Raw genomic sequence first — 12,024 nt, forward strand, 5'->3', positions numbered from 1 at the left:
ATGTCTGCATAGTTATGATTTCCTTTGCCTCCTTTCTTCTGCCCATGGTCATACATACAGGTGTTACCAACAATATATATACACTTCAAATAATTATTAATTCCAGTGCATTAAATCTGAAAAGAAAGAAACAGCAACTGAGCTATCTATCAGCTGTTAAAGTGTGTATACATTTTGGGGGATCCCCTGTGTTGCTCCCATCCACTACAACACCTATTCAGCCAAGGGGAACTGGACCTGACACCTGTCAAACCCCTGAGATGTGAGGCTGGTGTGCCCCCGGACAGATGCCAGGCTCTGCCTACTGGGCAGGGCACGGGAGAGCAGACCTTGTCTTCCTGAGCCTTCTTTTCAGAAAAAGATAATAGGGGGCTGAAACAGAAAATCCTCTTATCTCAAGCTTTGTGTCCTAAATGATTCTCTGGGTCATTTCTCTTGTGTTCTCACTCCTTTGTCCAAAAGAGAAAGAGCTGGAAAGCTGAGCTGGAAGGTTTCCCTGGTGACAAAGCCTCTCCCCTTAATTTGGAAATTGGGACCCACTGTGAGAGTAATTCTGTGCTGGCGGAGAAGGATTATGCTGGAAGCTCTAACATGGAGAGTGTAGTCACTTCCTGATGAGTAATATTCATAGCTATTTTTCTTGAGAATGCTCCCCTTGCTAGTCCTTTTTCCCTCCGCAACCCTCCAACAAAATACTTACACATAATAGAACAAGATTTAAGGACAGTTATGCAATGCTTTCTCACAAAGAGCCGAACATTTTACACCAAGTCAGCTTGTAAGATAAGGTACTCGCAGCACTTTCCTTTGAGCGAGATAAAGGTGTCTTCCCACGGCAGCGAAAGTCTTTAAAGAACAACTTGCACATCGGATGTTAGCGATATTTTCAAAACGGTCTTCCCACAGCTTCACTTGGATGTCTAAGGGGCATCCCTCTCCACTTCCGAAGCCTTATCCCCTCCCCACACACCCTTACATCACTATTGGTATCAACCCCACCCTTCCACTTGCTCAAACCAAAAATCTGGCATCATTCTTGAGGCCTGTTTGCCTGGTAGACCTCACACCCAACCCACTGCTATCTTCCTCCGACAGCTGAAGACCTGAACCCTAGAGAAGCTCGGTGACTTTCCCCGGACTCCTAAGCTCGCGAGTGAGGGACTGCTGAGAATCGAGCCCAGCCCTCTCCAGCACAGGAGCCTGTGACGGACAGGGAACATGCAGTTGAGCTTTAACACTGGCCTGAGAAGGAGTCATGCAGCCAACCACTAGAATAGGAAAGGTGGTAGGGGACATGCAAACACTCCCAAGATTGCTGGAGGTGATGGAGTTGTGACTCTAATACACTGTCTAGAATGCCCTGACAGAGAATTGAACCGGCGACCTCTTGGTACATGGGTCGACACTCAACCACAGTGCAACACCAGCCGGGCTGTTTTGCAGTTTTCTGATCACAGTGACATGAGGACAACTTATCAAAGACTTCATTGGGGCTCCTTCTCCTCAATGTCCCTAGATAAACTCAGGCACAAAACCTTCCTCGCCACATTGTCTGGAAATGAGATGAGCGGATTTCCCAATGCTCTTACCAGAAACGACCGTCACAGACATCCGCCGGTCTGCCTTACCCTGACCCCATCTCCTTTCATAGGACTTCCCAAGTGAGGCAACTGTCCTCAGATTTATGAAGCTGGGGGAAGACGCCAGTGACCCCGTTCCATTCTTTCTTCCCTCCTAAGCCTCAAACACAAGCATTGTTGAACTGTCTCAAAGATGCTATCTGTTTAAACTGTTTTGATTCCTGGCCCCCAATGTTTTTATAACACATACTCTACATGATGTCAGGACCTATGGTTCCCTGAAAAGGGCTTAGGGAAGCCACTCAGCTCCCTGAGCGTAAACATCGCTCACAAGCATTGTCGTAGGTCAGCACCTGTCACTTCCAGGGTATCTGGTGGCTGCCCTAAATCTTCTTAGTCTAATTTCCCAATATTTAGCTGCATGATCCTGTTAGGCTTTTGGGGGATAGTGGCCTACAACTTTTGTGGAACGGTTTGGCAGAATACGTTTAAAGAACAGTCATTTTCATGACTCAGAATTCTTCGACCATACTGCATGACAATGAATGGTAATGCTTTTGGGATGATTCTTAAATGTTCTGTCACCATTCCCCCACTAAGAGAAGCAGCCGTCTCTCCTCCTCCCTCGCTATGTTTTGATTTTGCTCACCTGTCCCCAGGAACAAGCCCTCTCGGTGAAAGCCACAGGTCTGGCTGCTATTCCTCACTTTCCTATGTGTGGGAGGAGTCCAATCCAGCAATTACTTGAAGCTGCTGCTAAGAGAAAAACCAATTTTAAGAACTTCTGTCTGTACACTCTCTTCTTAAATGTCCCCATCATGAGTTGTATTGAATAGTAACTATCACCATTCTCTCTCTCTCTCTCTCTTTCTCTCTCTCTCTCTCTCTCTCATTTGGGTTTGGTAAGCATAATATCTAAAGGAAATGACAAAGGCAAGAGAAAGTTTTGGGTTATCTATAGTCTAATAACTATAGAGATTCCTTTTCTTTTTTTTTTTCTTTTTTTTAATCCTCAACCTGAGGATTTTTTTCATTGACTTTTAGAGAGAGTGGAAGAGAGAGGGACAGACTGAGAGAAATATCACTGTGAGAGAAACACACCGATTGGTTGCCTCCTGCAGGAGCCCTGACCAGGGCCCAGACCGGGAAGGAGCCTGCAACCAAGGTACATGCCCTTGACCAGGTCAAATCGGGGACCCTTTGGTCTGCAGGCCGACGCTCTATCCACTGAGCCAAACCAGGTAGGGTTAGAGATTCCATTTTTGTAAAATATAGCAAAATAAAGAGAATTCCTAAAGAAAAATACAATCGTGCACCTTTATCCACAGGGGCTATGTTCCAAGACCCCCAGGGGATGCCTGGGACTGCAGATAGCGCCAAGCCCTGAATGCATACTGTGTTTGCTTATACACACATACCTAAGATAATGTTTCATTTAGGAATAGAGCAAGTTCACAAAGAGAAAACTGGTTCTTAACCATAAATCTTAGCAACTTCCGCATAGGATTTTTTTCCCTCATCAAGTCGAGGACTTCACGGCTCCTCTTGGGCATACTGAGTCGCCAGCGTCACTCCTCTTGAGTGTTGGGGCCATTACAAAGTAAAATGAGGGCGACCTGAACGCAAGCACTGCGATACCTCAACAGCCGACTTACTAACCAAGATGGCTGTGGAGTGACAGAGCATCAGTGGCTGTGGACACTGGTTCGGATCCTGGGGGGGACCAGCAAAGCAATGCTAGATTTCATCACGCCACTCAGAGTGCACTGCAATTTATAATGCGATTTGAAACATATGGACTTGTTTACTTCTGGAATTTTCCATTTAATATTTTCGAACCATGGCTAACTGTGGGTCACTGAAACTGCACAAAGCAAAACTTTGGACAAGGAGACATTGATATAATTTAGAAAAAGAAGTAAATAGAACAGGGAGCCTTGATGAATGTCATGGGGTAACGATATAACAACAGTGGCACAGACCCGTCACCAAATCCCAGTATGTGTGCACTTTTTTTTTTTATTGATTTTTTACAGAGAGGAAGGGAAAGGGATAAAGATTTAGAAACATTGATCAGCTGCCTCCTGCACACCCACTACTGGGGATGTGCTCGCAACCAAGCTACATGCCCTTGACCAGAATCAAACCTGGGACCCTTCAGTCCACAGGCGGATGCTTTATCCACTGAGCCAAACCGGTCAGGGCTGTGTGCACTTTTTGACAATCCCAGTCCCACTAACAATGGGCATCTGGATTACTAAATCTGACCAAAAGGTTGTGAGCAGAAGTGACCTGAAAGTCCCAGAGGCCTGCGACACAGATTTTCATCCACTGCCTCAATGAATGTGGAAAATTAGTGCTGAGATGACAAAGTCCAGAGGGAACCCGGAGTCCTGGCTTAAACAAAGGTGCCACCCCGGCCAGTTTTGGTCAGTGGTTGGAGTGTCAACCCACGGACTGAAGGGTCCCAGTTCGATTCTGGGCAAGTGCACATACCTCGGTTGCAGGCTCTATCCATGGCCCTGGCCAGGGTGCTGTGGGAGGCAACCAATAAATGTGTATGTGTTTCTCTCACATCGCTATTTCTCTCTCTGTTTCTCCCCCTCCCTTCAGCTTTCTCTAAAAATTGATGGGAATAAATGAGCTCACCCTAACTGGTTTGGCTCAGTGGATAGAGCGTCAGCCTGCGGACTCAAGGGGCCCAGGTTCGATTGTGGTCAAGGGCATGTACCTTGGTTGCGGGCACATCCCCAGTAGGGAGTGTGCAGGAGGCAGCTGATCAATGTTTCTCTCTCATCGATGTTTCTGGCTCTCTGTCCCTCTCCCTCCTCTCTATAAAAAAACCAATAAAATATGTATTTTTTTTAAATGTGCTCAGGTGAGGATTAACAACAACAAAAAAAGCTACAGCCCTCAGCTCCAAGAAGGATCCTGGATAAAGTAGAAGCGTATGGACTGCGATCTATAGAAGAGAAAAAAATGTGAGCACGACTCCAACTGCCATCTCAGATCCCGGGGCTGCGTCTATAAATACAAATGTGTATGTTAATTACTAACACGGCTTCCTTCGCTGAATGAGTCAGTATGATTGGAATCCAAGCCATCCAGCCCTGCACTGCCTCAGTGACAGTGGAAACACGCTCTTCTGTCGCCCAGGACAACCAAAACATGTGCTCACCCACAGTCTTGCTGTATTCCTAGAGAAATACAAACCCAGCTGAACACAGCACTAAGGCCCAGGGAAACTTGGTGGCATGTATATTCAAATATTTTTTTATTGATTTCAGAGAGGAAGAGAGAAATAAAAACATCAATGATGAGAGAGAATCACTGATTGGCTGCCTCCTGCAGGTCCCCACTGGGGATCGAGCCCATAACCCAGACATGTGCCCTTGACTGAACTGAACCCTCCCGGACCCTTCAGTCCGCAGGCCAATGCTCGATCCACCGAGCCAAACCGGCCGGGACCAGATGTACATAACACTATGTTCTCCAGCTCAGCACCTGTGCACAACATAGATTCCTAAAGATCTGAATTACATGTGTTTTCCGGCACAGAAGCGTTGTGCTTACCTACGTGTGTAAGAACAGTGATTTTCAGGATGGAGTGGGGAGTGAGATAGGAGAACATGAGAGGAGGCATAATAGTAAAATCAACAAGGGAGAAATTTCAAGCCAGCTCCCATACCCCCGCCCCACCGGCCCCCGCTCACCACAGGGGCGGTTCGTGTGCTCTTAGAGTCTAAGGACCAGGTGGGGTTTGGGGAGGAGGGTGCAGGGCCTGGGCCTCAGGGGTTCGGGGCCGTCCCCACGCCTTCCCCCACTGGGAACTCCTGAAGGGAAGGGCAGCGGGTTTGTGTTCCGGAGGGTTGTTTTTAGAGGTGGACTGACTCCTGGGGGAAAACACACGGACAGAATATTCAGCAGAAGAGTCTCAATGTTCCCGATGGAAATTGGACCAACTGTTTCCTGAGCGTCGTCCCCCTTCGCACTCGTGTTACATCTCAGGAGAGAACAACGCGTCCAGACTTCCCCACCTGCCTCTCACCTTCTAGGTAGGAGCGGGCGCAGCACACCGAACAGAACAAACCCTCACGGGGCCGGGTGGGGGTGGGGTAGGGCAGTGGGAGGGTTGGGAGGGAAGAACAGCGAAGAACAGTCACACCGAGCAAAGTGTCCTCAGGCACTGCCAGACATCCCCTGGGGACAAAATCAACCTCCGCCTGAGAAGCAGCGCTTGAAAGTGGTGACTCTGCTCTCACCTATTAAGTACTCACTTCAGACTGTAACAAAGACCACGTCAGTGTGAGTTCCAAAGGGTCTCACTGCTTTCGCTCTGAAACTCCACACCCGCACCCCCAGGCATGGCCGCTGCTTCAGGCCCTGACAGTCACACCACTATAGGCTGTACGGTCCGGCCTATTGCTCCCAAGTTGCACACCGGGACACACATGTCACTGTACAAACAACCTGAGATGACAACCAAGCACAAGAGAAAATGATGCCATCAGGAGACCCAATAGAAAGGAGATGGAACCCAGCCCGGGTGGCTCAGTGGTTGAGCGCCAAACCTATGAACCAGGAGGTCACGGTTCAATTCCCAGTCAGGGCACATGCCCAGGTCGTGGGCTTCATCCCCAGTGGGGGGGCGTGCAGGAGGCAGCTGATCAATGATTCTCTCTCATCATTAATGCTTCTATCTCTCTCTCCCTCTCCCTTCCTCTCTGAAATCAATAAAAACTTTAAAAAATAAAAAATAAAAGGAGATGGACGAAGCTGCTGTCGTCGGCATAACACGGCAGACTGTTGTTTCACAGTAAACTTCTTTTTTACAAGTAGAAAGGGATGAAAAGCGTACTACAGTAAATACATACATCAGTAACATAGTCTATTGGCATTATCAAGTATTACGGACTTTACCTATTAGTATGTGCTACACTTTTATGTGACTGTCATACAACTGGCAGGCGGGCTCAGCTACATAAAGTTAAATAAATCAAAATGAATGACCGAAACCTAATAAATATTTTGATAAAATAACTCAGGTATGAGATGTTAGTACACGTAAGCCGTGTCCCGTCCCATTCAGATAAATGCGATGTTTTACTGTTCGTGTTTTTCTTGACAAAACAGGAACTTGAATGCCACGCCAACTCTCAGGGACCGAGGGCCTGCTGACCAGGCCACAGAAAGTCACAGGTGTTTTTCTGTTTTCAAGGCACTCACGGCATGTGGACATATTTTTACTGTATCTTAGAAAGAGGTAGTGCTGCCTTCAGAGACACGGTCTTTCCAGCCTGAATCTTTACGGAATGTGTCCTCAACTGACCAGTCAGGAAAAACCAGAAAAGTTGTGCCAAGAGTCAGAAAAAAAAAATGTCACTCAGATAAGCACAAGGACATGTGCCTAAAAAAAACTCGGATTTATTTCAGGAGCTTACGGAGGGGGTTCATACGCTACATTTTTCAGCCCATAAATTTGGTTTAAATAGAACGTGGACAATAGGATAACATCAGTCCGAACCTCAGGCCCTTTCCACTCCAAATAACTGCCTACAGCAAAACCCCAGGTTCCTTCCAGGGATTGCTGGTCAGCAACCTTTCTGAAGAAACCACTCTCTCCTGAAAAGCTAAATGTAAATAGTTAAGGGCAGCTCACAGAAATGTTGGTTAGTGTTCCTCTCCTGGCACCCACACAAAAAAAAATGCATGAGCCTGAATTATGCTTGCAAGAAAAATATGTCATTGGTTTTGAGTTGTAAGAAGCAGTCAGTAAGAATCAGGTGCCAATCACCCCAGACTACGTCTCCCCTGGCTGGTATTGTCTTGTTTTGTTTTGTGTTTAACTTACTTTTTTTTTTTAACTGAATGCCTAGGGCAGTGGTCGGCAAACCGCGGCTCGTGAGTCACATGAGGCTCTTTGGTCCCTTGAGTGTGGCTCTTCCACAAATACCATGTGCGGGCGCACATACAGTGCGATTGAAACTTCGTGGCCCATGTGCAGAAGTCAGTTTTCGGAAAGGAGATAGACAAAACAAGTATACAAGACGAGTGTGGATGGGAGAGTTGGAAGGGGTTGACCTCAGCGAACGTACCTCAATCAGATTGAGGACGTTTTTAGCAAAGGCCAGCTTAGGAGTACCCTCATTAAGTTAATAACAATGTACCTACCTATATAGTTTAAGTTTAAAAAATTTGGCTCTCAAAAGAAATTTCAATCGTTGTACTGTTGATATTTGGCTCTGCTGACTAAGGAGTTTGCTGACCACTGGGCTAGGGCCATGTATAATTTTCCCCAAAGAGAAAAGTACATCAACTGTACTGACTTGTGTGATTTACCATAGCTAATCAACCAATTGTAAAGAAAAAAAATTATGATAAAATATAGTGTTGAAAAGATTTTAAAAGCTGCTCTGGGAAAATCGGATCGTCAGTTTGGGTAATTCCACTTTGGTTAATTATTTTAGTCATTGTCTGATTATGGACACCTGACTATTTAATTTGCCAACTGATTTTCCTAGTGTGTCTACATTGATTTTCTATAATTTCTTCCTTTTATAAAACAGAGATGTGTTGCTTCTCCTCATACAGAGAACATTAAGGTGGACTTAAAGCAACTACTCTGAAAATATATTATGCAAAATAATTGAAAAAATTACCTTCTTACATGGTGTATTCAGCCCATGATTGGTCTCTAGTCTCTGTTACATACTGTCCTTCCTTCTTTTCTTTGTTGCTTTCTTGGTCTCCCTTTTTGTTTGGGGAGTAGGAAAAGGTCTTAGCCAGAAGGCCAGAAAGTTATTCTAGTCCTGGACTATCACATCCTAACTACGCGACATCAGACTAATCTCGGGTCCTCACTTTTAAAACACAGACGAATGCTATTCCCCCTTTGCTCCTTTGTATAGCTTTGTGACCAGAAAAAGATAATGCATGTGAAAAACACTCTCAAATTGCAAAATCCTATATAAAAACGAGATGCTATTAACAATGTGAATGTAAAAGCTAAAGAAATTGGAAAAAAAAAAAAAAAGGAAGAGCTCAGAGGCTATTTGGGCCCGTGAATCATGTGCCACAGCCGCCAACATTTATAAATCTGAGGCCACCCTCCATTGTTTTAAGGACTCTAAGTAGCTTAAGTAGCTACACTTCTGTTTCTCTAACCCCACGAGCACGTATCAGTCAAAAATCACTGGCATAATGTTCCGGGAGCCTGATTCTCATTCCGTGAAAGCCTGGGGGACCCGCGAGGATAAAAATCTGACCCATGTTGATGCCTCCACTCAATTATGTAACAGCACACATACCAAAATTTTCCAAAATGTATTTCGGAAAGGCAGGCTGCAAAGCCAGGTCTCGAGGAGGAAAGTTAACATGCACCCATGTCCTCGCCTCCAAGGCTCTCGGGCCCTAAAGGTTCCTCTGTTGGCATCAACGCCACGAAATTCTGCATCGTTTGCACATGCTGCCGTGAGGCCTTGCGTTACATTTGCATTGTCTGCTAGTGGTTACCCATCAGGAAGAGTAACGGTGTGTGGGGAAGGGCTTTTGAGGGGAGAACGGGCTGGTTTTCAGTACATTAGTGGGTGCGTTCCGATTTTGATGGCTTCTCCATCTCTGTGCACGCCAGGCGGAGAAGAGGATGGAGAGCAATCAGACAGCTAGGACACCCTATTCCGACCTCAAGAGGCTGCTGTGAGGATCAAGATGCAATTCTGCCGGCAGGCGGTGAGTGAGCTCCGGTCAATGTTGCTTATTTTGTACTTTTAAAGATAGAAGGCAGTGAGCAGAAACAAGGACAGAGAGCGGCCGGCAATAGGAAGGCATCTCCTCAGAGGGCAGCATCCAACAGCTGCTGAGTCACAAGCAAGACGGACAAGTAGCAGCATCGCCCGGCGCCCCAGCCCCACGGCCCTGCTCAGACTTTCCTGGCTCCGCTCCCTGAATGCGTGTGCATCGTGACAATTCGCCGCTGTCACCTGAGGCCCGCTCAACCCCGAAATAACCAGGCACGCTAGTGGGAGCTATTGGCTGAATGTCAGTCAACCGGATTTGCCTCCGAGGAGACACTGACAAAGGAAACATTCACCAAATGAAAGAGTCCTTTTCTTTCTGATGTAAACGAGCCTCCACACTGTTACCTTCTTCCTTGAGTTTCAACAGATCCCAAAAGATACTGTCTCTAAACTTCATGTAATAAAAAGAAGGAAAATGTTCTTAGTCATACACGGTGTGTACAGCGCTCCGGAGTTCACAAAGCATTTTATTTCACATTTACAAGAGGAGAGAATAAAAAGAACAGCTCCAGGAATGGGAACTCATGATTTTCATATATCTGGGGTGTGTGTGTGTGTGTGTGTGTGTGCGTGTATATGTGTGTGTGTGTGTATATGTATGTGTGTGTGTGTATATATATATGTACACACACACAAGAACCACCCTGAGAACCTGCTCCACAAACGTGTCCAGTAGAGGGCAGAATAGATTCAACATGGAAAAACCTAAGGTTTGTTTATCTAGCCACTCGCAAGCTGTGCAATATGTACAAGGGATTGCATCGTTTCCTTCTCGGCCACAGAATGGAAAATGTGTGTCATTTTGGTATTGAACAATCCCATTTACCTAAAAGCCAATTGCAATGACAAAAAACAAAAACAAAAACAAAGGGAACTCATCAAAAGCTGTAGCCTCCACTTTACATAGTCTGCCTGTCTTTATACAAGACCGTGATTTGACAACTTTTTGACAAAAAGTTTTCTTGGTCCATAGAGCATATTGGCTTATCGCTTAAAATGGCCCATAGGTACAGAAATGATAAGTCACTTAGCTCTACGCTGGAGGCTCTGTAATTCTCAGTGACAGGATCTTGCTACATTAGCTTATCACGTGTCTAAGCTAAGGAACTCTGAGTTAATCCTTCAATGATGTTTCTACCTGGAGCAGCTATGCTTCCCCAGAGTTCCTTTCTCACACATACAGATTACCAACACGGTTTTGCGTAGTACTTTAGCATTTACAGAGGCCTTTCACACCAGAGTCAGGTAATATACAGTGAGGCTGGCAGGAAAGACTCCTTCCTCTTAACACAGAGGAGAAACTGGGGCTCCAGGGGGTGTGATGGGATTGTCCCAACATCACTTGGCGCTTGGTGATTAAGCCGACGCTCCAACCAGTGCCCCCACACAAATCCAGCTCTCCCCCTGCCACCTCTCAGATCTGCGGGCCTTCCCACTCTGCCAGGGGTCTACCCTCCCATGTTCTACGTGAAAAATATACGGAGGTTTTTAGTGACAAGAAGAAGCACGTCTGCTTCTTACACATATTTAATAAACAGGTACTGAATCATCAGAAAGTGAAAATGGAAGCAGGAAGTATTCAGCTGCGTTCTTTTCAGAGATGAAGGGTGCGTGCTTCACAAAACTGACATTCTTCCGTGTCACAAAGACACTGTAAAGTATTCATTACAGAAATCTAAATGGTGTTCCTTTCCATAACGAAGCACATGGCCCAACTTGGAGCTCCAACTACTGGCAGCTCACCCTAAGGAGATGGTAAGCTAGTTCCGATTGTCTGCTCACCGTTCTCCTGTAAAGCAGGGCGAATATGTGCAGCCTAGTCAATATCATGCTGTCAACTTTACTGTCTGCTTGGACGTCGGATGGAAAAGCCACGCGAATATTCCACTGATCAGTTCTAATAACGTTATCGGAAATCAAAGCGTTTTGTTGTGGAGGTCATCGAGCTATTCGGCCTCAACAATCAAACCATATAAAGGCTGCTACAGCAGAGATGATTTTTGAAGAATGAACACATCAAACTTAATTCAAGGAAACCGCTAACTTCTCCTCCCCCACTCCCCACCCCCCTTTTTGCGGGTTATTAAGTGTTCTGGTAAGTTCTAAGCCCACCGGGAATGAATCACGAGGAACTCCTGCCTCTTGCATGCATCTTAAACGGAATGATGCTGGTGCCTTGCAGCAGCGAGGGCTCGGTATTGCCCTCCCTCCCGCCACCGGGAGATCCGTGGTTTCTGTTCTGGAAAGAGGCAGCCCAGGGCTGCTGAGCTGAGCAAGGCTGCGCCCCGCCGACAGACCCAGCCACGTGCCCATCGGTGACCAAAATGCACACCCGGCAGCGCTCTGCCTGACCGGTCCCTGGCTCCCGTTCTGTCCCCAGTGTTCCCAGCTGCGGGAGGCCCCCCCCCCCCCCCACCCCGCCCCGTCCTGTCACGGCGCCTCCTGTTCACTGCGTCCCTCCGCTCATTAAACGGGGTGATAGAGGAACAGGTGAGGGTCTCCCTGGGGAGGCGACAGTATTAATTCGAAATAAAGGCGATAGCGCAGTGTTCTCAGCGGGCGGCCTTTCCCTGCGGGGAACCCTCCTCCCTCCCTTTGGGGTCTGGAGCACGCGCGCGGGGGAGGGGAGGGGAGGGGGGAAGCGAAGC

This window comes from Myotis davidii, unplaced genomic scaffold (assembly GCF_000327345.1).
Source record: "Myotis davidii unplaced genomic scaffold, ASM32734v1 scaffold174, whole genome shotgun sequence".
NCBI lineage: Eukaryota > Metazoa > Chordata > Mammalia > Chiroptera > Vespertilionidae > Myotis > Myotis davidii.